The following is a 10,861-nucleotide window of genomic DNA, read 5'->3' on the forward strand; positions in this document are numbered from 1 at the left end:
TTGAGGAGTCAAACCATTTAATTTTATTTTAAATTGCTATGATATCAGAACGTCTCATTTTAAGGCAAACTTTATTTTGGTATTGACATAATGATTCATACTCAATTTTTTAAATAAATAACACCAAAACACACCATTCTGAATTTATTTGGGGGATAACTTTTTGCCTGGGGTGGAAATTTTATAAGGGAAATTTTTATCGAGATATAAAGCAGTGCTTCCCCAGGAAATATCTTGTGGGAAGAAAATGCTTTTCATCTTTATTGTGAGAGAAAGAGCCATCAAGTAAAGTGCTCATGAGAAAGCCTATACTAATGACTCTGTCCTGCCTAGGTGCTCTACCTAGGAATAGTCTTAGCAATATTTGTTTTTACTCACTCGGAGTAAGTCACAATATGTCCCCTGCAAAGGAAAAATATACAGATTCCAATACTTTTCATTCCTTTCTATCTCTGAGGAATGTGTTAAAAAATTATATAGTCCAATAGAATTTAATTACAATACTTAACTGAAGAAATGGAGAAGGAATGCTAGAAAAGGATGAGAGTGATGCAGACAAGAGGAAAGAGACAAGAAGAAATAAGGGAAGAATAATAATTCAGTGGAGAAAGACAAGGAAGGAAAAGAAGAGGCTGAAGACTGGAGAAGTTGGAACAGAGATCAACAACTTGTGGAGTCACAATTCATTCATGAATCAGGAAGGTGAAATAGCCAAGGAATGGACCAAAATATGGATGGATAGATAGATAAGTAGGTAGATTAGATAGATAGATAGATACAGAGTTGAATAGATAGATAGATAGACAGACAGACAGACAGATAGTAGACAGACAGACAGACAAACAGATATGGAATCAAGTTGGAAATAGGTAAGCCTTTACTGGGAAACTGATAGACATCTTTTTTAAAAAAATGTATTTTAATATATTTTTTATTGATAAAATAACATGCAAACATTCTTAACATATAAACATGTGTACAATCAATGGCTCACAATATCACCACATAGTTGTGTACTCATCATCATGATCATTTTTTTGAACATCTGCAACACTCCAGAAAAAAAAGAAAAAAGTAGAAACTCATACCTACCATTCCCCTTACCCCTTCCTCTCATTGACCACTAGTATTTCCAACTACCCAGTTTATTTTCACCTTTGTTCACCCTTACACATGTCTTCTTTGATGGGTATTCTTTCAGGGTCATCGAAAGGCATTTACTAAATGTCTACCCCCAAATTCAGTATTATACTTTCACTAGATGGCCTAGTGAGGGAGCCAGAATGAGTCTTCCAGTTATTATAACCAATTTCACATGCAGATTACTGTCCTGGGGCTTTCGATATTTAAAGCAAATTTAAAAAATTACAGTCCGTGCTCCAGGATAAATGGTAGAAATAATGTTATACAGGCATACCTCATTTTATTGTGCTTTACTTTGTTGTGTTTTGCAGATATTGTATTTCTTACAAATTGAAGTTATTTGGTAATCCTGTGTCGAGTGCTTACAGGAGAGCCATTTTTCGAGCAACACGTGACCAATTCATGACTCTCTGTTTTATTTTAATTAAGACATGTACATTTTTTTAGGCGTAATGGTATTGCACACTTAATAGACTACTGTATAGTGTAAATATAACTTTTATATGCACTGGGAAACAAAAAAAAATCATGTGCTTCACTTTATTGCAATATGCACGTTGTCATGCTGGTCTGGAGCTCAACCTGCAACACATCTGAGGTGTGCTGTACATATAAGACAACCTAAGAACATCTAACAAAATATGCTTTAAGAAAATAAGCTGATCCTTTGATGATTGCAAAATGCAAGGTAAAGAAGCATCTGAGAAAAAGTCTTTGAAGAGATTGGGGGAATGGAACACCAAGTGCAAAGGAAATAGCAGGTAGGAACATGCAAATGAGGAAATCATTTCATAACCATATCTGCATTACTGTCTGCAGCAGAAGGATCAAGGTGAACAACAATGTGAAAATGAGTAGTGGACATCTGTTGTTTGTGACTTTCCAGGATTCAGTGCCCCTTTTTTTCTAATAGCATCCTAATTTTCTTGGGGAGAAACACCTTCCCCCAGCTTGTAATTGACATGATTTGGGTGTAGATAAGAGCCTATGGGTGGGCATGTGACTCAGGCCTGGCCATTGAGAACAGTGATTAGTTGAGGGACTGGTCCATAACTGAAACTGACCAATCAGAATGTCGTGGAGAGGCTGGGGAACGATGCATTCTTCATACGTTCTAGGGATGCGGTACCATGTAAACCTGGAGCTTCTGCATGGAGAAAGTGGGAATGAGAAAGTCAATACAAATTAAAATAAAGACCATACAGACAGAAACAGATTCCTGACAGTCTTCTTTGAGACCCTGGATCCAACTATGCCTGAACTTTTTATTTTTTTTTTGGCATAGGCAGGCATCAGGAATCAAACCCAGGTCTCTAGCATGGCAGGCAAGAACTGTGCTTGCTGAGCCACCATGGCTCACCCTATGCTTGAATTTTTATATGCTCCCAGACCATTGAATTATTTGAGCCAACAAAATTGCCTTTTGTGCTTAAGACCGTGTGAATGGAGTTTCTGATACTTGCAAACAAAAAAATTTTGAGTAATACAGTGAAATACATGAAGCAGGAAGAAACCAGATGACAGAGGACTTCGAGTTCTAAGCTGAGGCACTGAGACAAAAAAAAAATCTAGAAATATCAGTAAGGTTCATATGTGGATAGTAACAGGGCTAGCTCAAGGATTTAAAAGTACAAGGGATTAAATGTTAACAAACTTAGAATTAAATTCTAGTCCTTCAATTAGCAATATAAACTTGAACAAATAATTCAACTTATTGGGTCTTCAATATCCTCATCTGTAAATGGAGATACCCAGAAGGTATCTGGATCTATAAAATTATGATATATATCTTTATATATATGAGAATAAAGTGGGTATTCAGTGAATACTATTTCCTGTTCTCATCCCCTACTGGGAATGCCATCACTAGTATCCTTATACAGACTCTGAAAATTCGAATTATTTTCTGAATGCCAGTGAATAGATCATGTTACCAGATAAGCTTCTGTGCTGGTTTGAATCTGTCGTGGACCCCAGAAAAGCCATGCCCTTTAATCCTCATTCAGTATTGCTAAGTGGGATCTTTTTTATTGTTTCCATGGAGATGTGATCCACCCGGTTGTGGGTGGTAACTTTTAATTAGATGGTTCCCATGGAGATGTGTTTACACCCATTCAAGGTAGGGTTGCTTACTGGAGCCTTTCAAGAGGGAACCCTTTTGGAAAAAGCTTCAGAACCAACAGAGCCCACAGAGCCAGACATCTTTGGAGCAGAAGGAAAACGCCCCTTGGGAGGCCTTATGAAATGAGGAGAGAAAGTTAGCAGATATCACCATGTGCTTTTCCAGCTGAGAGAGAAACCCTGAACATTATCAGCCTTCTTGAACCAAGGTATCTTTCCACGGATGCCTTAATTTGGACATTTTCGCAGTATTAGAACTGTAAACTTGCAACTCAATAAATTTCCCCTTTTAAAAGCCATTCCATTTTTGGTATATCACATTCTGGCAGCTTGCAAACTGTAATAGCTTCTCATCCTCAAAAATTATACCCTTTGCCACTCCTAACTTACCCTTTACCTTGTTATATTAGCTAGAGTTCTCTAGAGAAACAGAATCAACAGGAAACACTCGCAAATATTAAAATTTATAAAAGTGTCTCACGTAACCGTGGGAATGCAGAGTCCAAAATTCACAGGGCGGGCTGTGAAGCCAACAATTCCGATGGGGGGTCTGGATGAACTCCACAGGAGAGGATCAGTGGTTGAAGCAGGAAGAGAGCCCGTCTCTTCTGAATCTTCCTTAAAAGGCTTTCACTGATTAGATTAAGCATCACTCATTGCAGAAGACACTCCCCTTGGCTGATTACAAATGGAATCAGCTGTGGATGCAGCTGATGTGGTCATGATTTAATGCTATGAAATGTCCTCATCACAACAGACAAGCCAGCACTTGCCCAACCAGACAAACAGGTAGCACCCCAAGTTGACGCATGAACCTGACCATGACACTTGTCAATATAATTTTGTTCACAACAAGAGGCTACACTGACCAAGAGAGTTTGTACTTTAATAAGGGTCACTTAAAAATGAAAACATTTAAACCTAAAAGAATGTTTTTCAGAAGTGGAGATTTTAAGCATGTTGGGGCAAGTCCTTTGAAACTTGAAAATTATGTTCACCAAGATGGTAAGACAGTATATGAAAAAGAAAATACAAAAATAGGTTATAAATCAACATATATATATATATATATATATATATATATATACACACACACACACACACACCTATTATCTTTAGGTTTAGACAAAAATAATTATCAAGGAAAAACTTCATCCTCAAAGCTGCGTGTCACTGAGGTACAGATAAGGCATGGGGTATATTCAAATACAAAAAGAATGCCACTAAAAGTGGTATCAAAACAATGACCAACATTAAGGTAAATATTGAAAATAAATAAATCATTTAGAAAGTTTCTCCTCCCTCATTTCCCCTCACACTCTGACCCAGAACTGACTGTCCTTAACATACATAACCCCACTGAATGGGCCCTGAAAAGGGTTCAGGTGGTCTCTTAGTGGCCAGATAGAAACGATGCTTTGTTGACTCTAACATTCCTGACCTCTCTGAAGCTTTTACATGGCTACCTCCTCCCTTTTTGAAACTTTGCCCATATCTGGTTTCCCTGCTTCACTCTTGCTCATTCTCTTCCTTGTTCTATGGTCTTTATTGTTCATTGATAACTTATTGCTTTATATGAGTTAACTGAGTTCATGAATTCAGTTGTCACACAATTGCTATTTGTCCCAAATCTATATGTCCAGCTTAAGATCCTTGAGTGGAATCAAAGGTATCTCCACTTGGATTTCTCGTATATATTTCAAACAAAACATCCAGTTCTGGTCTTTCTTCTATATTACTTTCTTTGTGAGTAGTACTTCCATCTTCCATATGGCCAAGCCAGACACCTGGGAGTCACTTTCTTTCTCACCCCTATATTCAAAGTTAATGAACAAATATAAACTTTACCTTCTAAAACTTTTTCACATCTGACTTCACATCTCCATTCCTGTATACACATTTTTTTTTAATTTATGTCATTATCTCTCATAAGAAAAGCCTCCTATATGATTTAGGTCATTATCTCTCATAAGAAAAGCCTCCTATATGATCTGCTGCCTCTAGTCTCATACTATTGCAGTTTTTTCTCCATGTCACTACCATGGTATTTTGTTTTCCTAAAATGCAAAGCTGTTTATCTCTCCCATGTCCATCTGTTTCATCTCTCCATGACTTTGCTCCACAAGTCTCAAATATCCTGTCATGATTTAGTCATAGGGTAGCTCTCATTTACTTCCAAGCTTCCTCATCTATCATTTCCACTATAAAACTTTCATTACTATTCCTTCCGTCTTGCACCAACTCACCCTAAAATGACTTCTTCTCCCACTCATCCTTAAAATATCATGACATGTATTTAGATGTCTGTTTTCCATACTTTATTTGTTAGATTATACACATTATAAGCACAGGAAATGGGTTGTGTTCAACTTTGTTGACCCAAGAACTAGATGCACGGTAAATGAACATAAATTTTTCTGAAAGGATCATAACATTTATACAAATTATATAAATAGCATAAGGGAGAAACTGTAGAGAAACATATGCACAAATAATACAATGACAAGGTAAGCTATTTGGTGCCCAGACCATTGTATAGTCATATTACAGTGAGTAGCATAGAAGGTATTTTATTATATAGTCAGGTAGAAATGTCACTCCTAAGAGTAACACATGTACCAAACTATGACAGGCAGTTACAGATGTTGCTCTAATATTTCCCATCCCACATGTTCTTCTACATGTGACTTTGCCACTCCCCCACCAAAAATTAGAGTATTTCTCCAACTCTTTGAATCTGGATAAGCCCTTTGACTGCTTTGATCAAAGGCATATGGCAGAAATAATGTCATGCCAGTTCTCAACTGGCTTGGTTAGCTTCCACCTCCTGCTTGTTGAAAGCCAACACCATGTATGAAGCACATATACCCTGAGACCACTCTTCTTTGAGAAGCTCAAGTCATGAGGGAAGGAAAGAGTGTGAGAACAAGGAGTCTGCAGGCATCTGACCTGTTAGTGAAGAAGTCATCTTAGACACCAGAGGAGCTTTTTGAGTTGAGGCTCCAGTCTACCTATAGTTGTTTAAAGGTCCTAAGTATTTGAAGTGATTCCTTATACCATAATAAATAACCAAAAACACATAATTTGGTTTTCAATTTTTTCTAACATTGTTAACATTTCTACATTGGATAAATAATAATAATTTGCCTTGTCATATGACTGAGAAATTAACTTTCAAGTACCAAGGTGTGTTAGTTAGATTCAGTTGTCAACTTGGCCAGGTGAGCATACCTAGTTCTGTTGCTGCGGACACAAGCCAATGGTACGTGAACCTCATCTGTTGCTAATTACATCTGCAGTTGTCTAAGAGGTGTGTCTGCTGCAATGAGTGACATTTGACTTAATTGGCTGGTGCTTAAATGAGAGAACGCAATGTAGCACAGCCTAGAAGCTCGGCGTTCCTCATCTCAGCACTAGCAGCTCAGCCCAGGCCTTTGGAGATGCAGAAAGAAGTCACCCCGGGGAAAGTTGTTGGAACCCAGGGGCCTGAAGAGAAGACCAGCAGAGACCATCTTGTGCCTTCCACGTAAGAAAGAACCTCAGTGGAAAGTTAGCTGCCTTTCCTCTGAAAAACCAACAAAATAAATCCCCTTTTATTAAAAGCCAATCCGTCTCTGGTGTGTTGCATTCCGGCAGCTAAAACACAAGGCATCTAACAACTTCAAGGAAACAAAACAATAACACAAAGGCAATGGCAAGAAAATAAGTAAAAAGATATCTGAAGGACTTTTTAATTGAATATATATATATATATATATGTATATATTGCCTTTCAATAATGAAAACATAGGAAAACATCAATAGCTACTTATACCACACTGGTTAAAATAATTATGATGTATCCTTCCAATGGAACATTATATAGCTGTGGAGGAATATCTTAATTCTATATTGACTGGCATAGAATGTAGTCAATGTAAATTGCATTCCAAAATGTATGCACAATATAGATCCCATTTTGTAAAGGAATATTTATTTATAAATTCAGGAAACAATCTGTGATTGTTAGAATCTGTATGTACTCCAGAAAAAATCATATTCTTAAAGCTAATCCATTCTTGTGGATGGGTTGTAGACCAATTGTGGGTAGGACCTCTTGATTAAGACCACCACGTTGGTCTTAATCCTCTTATTGGAGTCATTTGTAAGAGGACAGAAGAAAGAGGGAAGACAGAGAAAAAAGTCCCAGAGAAGCTAAGACAGAAAAGACACAAAAGCTCACAAAGGAAGCCCCAGAACAGAGAGGAAGCCAGTAAGCTAGAAGCTGGAAGCAATGAGATGCAGAAGAGAAGGGAGGGATGTGCAGACTTTGCCATTTGCCTTGTCACGAGACTGAGGACTTGAGGAATCACGGGTAGCCAGTCATCAGGGAGAAAGCACTGCCTCGTTGATTCCTTTAATTTGGACATTTTCACAAGCTCAGAACTGTACATTTGTAAGTTAATGCTTTTCATCAGCTTCAGCAAACTAAAACATGATCTAAGCATTGATCTACCAGACTATTAAGAACCTCTGAAAAAACCTCTGATTGAAAATAAGAAGTTTAATTTTACCGGGTATGTCTTATTGATTGAATACTCTTATGATAAATGTGCCCTAACCTCTGTAAGAAAAACCTAGAAAAAATGGATGTTATTAAATGTCTGACTTTGTCTCTCTCCTACCCTTTCCTCAATATGGTCCTATCTAATTCTGTTGTAAAATTTAATGCCACTTTGTTTATCTTTAGCAGAGCAATCCTGTAGAAGTCCAAGGTATGCAATATGTCATTATTTTTTGGTAGATTCAAACCCAAACTTCTTAACTTGGCAATTGAGACCTCCACAATTTTGTTCCTATCTAACGGTCAACAATTTATTTTCCAATTTCTTATATGCTTGATTCTAGTCAAGCAAAACTGCAAATATTCCCAGAACTGTGCCCTGCCTCCCCTTGCATCTGGACAGCTTATTTCGTTCACTTACCCCATCATGTTCCCGCCAGTGTCACTGCCATAACCACACCCCACCCATTCTTCAAGGCCAATGCCACTGCCATGTCTTTCCTCCATCTGGAGTAATAGAACATTTTGTCTGTCTTTTCTTGCACTTGTCACTTTTTAGCTAGTATTATTTTTAATTATTTTATTTATTTTATTTTAATTTTTAACAGATATTTGTAATACATTCAAATAGTTCAAAGTTTAAATGTATTAAAGAATATACAGTGATCACTCTCCCTTGCCAGCCACCCACTTTTTTTGTCCTCAGTCAACCCAGGATTTGTTTCTGCTGTTCTTCTGGAGACATTTTATATGTACAAGAACACTCCTGTGTGTCCTTCCAGAAATATCTATACATACTGTTTATGTTTTCCTTGATATATTTACCTATTCATCCACAAATACTTATACAGCGTTTACTATATGCCAAGCACTGTTCTAGGCACTGAAGAAAAAGCTAATAAACAAAGACAAAAAATGTTTCACTCCCATGGATCAACATTCTAGTGAGGGAGAAAGACAATGAACAAAATAACTACAATATGTAGTCTGTTAGATGAAAAAATAATAATAATAGAAAAGAAGGGAAATAAGGTAGAGGATGCCATTTTGGATAGCGTGATGAGTAAAGGCCTCACTGAGAAGGTGCTTTTTAAATACCATCCTAAAGGCAATTAGGGTGTTGGCCATGTGGCTATCTGGACACATGGTGGTCCAGGCAGAGAGAACCAGTAGAGACCCTGGAGCAGGATTGTGTCTGGTGGGGTGGACTAACGCCAAAGAGTCTGGTATGGTCAGACAGAGTAAACAAGTGATCTACTAGTAATCAAAATATTTTATTTATTTTCCAGTCTAAAAGCTCATCTAAAATTTAGTATGCTAGTATGTAGGACTCACCTTACTTTTTCTAGTGCTTAGGCCACAGCCTTGTGCTCAAGAGTAGTTAAATGATAGATGGCTGTACAAATGAATGAATGAATAAATGATGTACAATATAAGGCAAATTATACTTATGATGCAGGCCCTGTGCACTTGCTGCTTCTTGCACCTGGAACGCTGTTACCCTAGTGTGTTGGTCTGAACCTGCCATGTTCCAAAAAATGCCATATTTTTTAATCCATACCTGTGGGTGCAGACCTGTTGTAGGTGGGACCTTTCGGGTAGGTTATTTCAGTTGAGATGTGACACAGCCCATTGAAGGTGGGTCTTACACCTTTTTACTGGAGTCCTTTATGAGAGAATAAAGGACAGAAAAATCCACAAAAGCTCAGAGAGAGAAGCCCCTGAAAAGCTAAGAGAGGACCCAAACAAGCTCAGAGAGGAGGCAACTGGAACCAGAAGCTGAAAGCAAAGAAACCCAGGAGTGAAGGACCAGCAGATGCCTTAATTTTGGATATTGTCATGGGCTTAGAACTTTAAATCTGTAAGCTGATAAATCTCCATTGTATTAATCCAATCCATTTTTGTTATATTGCATTCTGGGAGCTTTAGCAACCCAAACACCTAGATACTCATAAGTCAATACCCTCAGTTCTTTGAGGTCTTTACACAAATATCCCTTCTCAGTCGACCCTTCAATGGACTCATTTAAAATTAACCAAATAACAAAAATGAGCAAAGAAAGACTAAAAGACTGATTAATAGCTCTGCTTGTGCTTCTGAATTGGAGAACCATAGCTTGCCACACATATTTTCTAGAAAGTTAATACAGAAGAATAAAAGATACATATAAAAATTAACCAACAGATGATTCCCCATCCTTCTACCATGAAGATCCTAAAAGACTTCTTGTAAAAAGTAATGTGTTTTGTCAGTTATCAGGAACTATAGAATACTTATTAAGTGGTGGTATTTTACTTCTGTGAAGAACTGCCAGGGATGTTTCAATTTTCTCAAATATAGACTTGTCAAATCATGACAAAGCAATGTGATTGGAGTTATTTCTCAGTATGAATGGAAAAAATCTGCATACAAAATTTACATATGTATGTATTTTATAAGACACAGGCATATTTTTTATCCTTTCTAATGAGACATTTATGTCTTAAACTGAGATAAAGTAGAACTTCCTCTAGATTAAACTTCAGGAAAAGGAGCAACTACTGAATATAAAAACCTAAAAAATGTAAACTTCTGAAAAAAAGTCCCAATTTCAGTCTTGTCAAAGTAAGGTCCACATCAAGAGCAGTTTTCTGGTTTGCTGAATCACTGCATTGTCAAATCTGGCCCTGTTTTAATCTTAATAAAAATAGATAAAGCTATTGTTCATGAAATAAAGATCTACATTCTGAACGTTATTTTCCAAACAATGCTCATTCAAGAAACTTGCTGCAATACCATATGTAGTCCCATCTCAGCACACTGCAAGGAGAATCTATACACTTGCTCCCAGTCCCAAAATTACAACTTTTAAGATGTTGCTTCACTAAACACATTCAAGGTTAGCTAATGTCAATACTTTCAAACACATTAAGCTACCAAGTTATCCTAACATGCATATTATATTGTTCCTCTTGCTGGGTTTATCAAGGCACAGAAGAGTCCTGAAAATACCTTTTCAATTTCTTCAGTTTATCTCAAGCATAGCATACCACTTTGTAGCAGATGCTACAGAAA

Source organism: Tamandua tetradactyla, chromosome 21, assembly GCF_023851605.1.
Source record: "Tamandua tetradactyla isolate mTamTet1 chromosome 21, mTamTet1.pri, whole genome shotgun sequence".
Classification (NCBI taxonomy): Eukaryota; Metazoa; Chordata; class Mammalia; order Pilosa; family Myrmecophagidae; genus Tamandua; species Tamandua tetradactyla.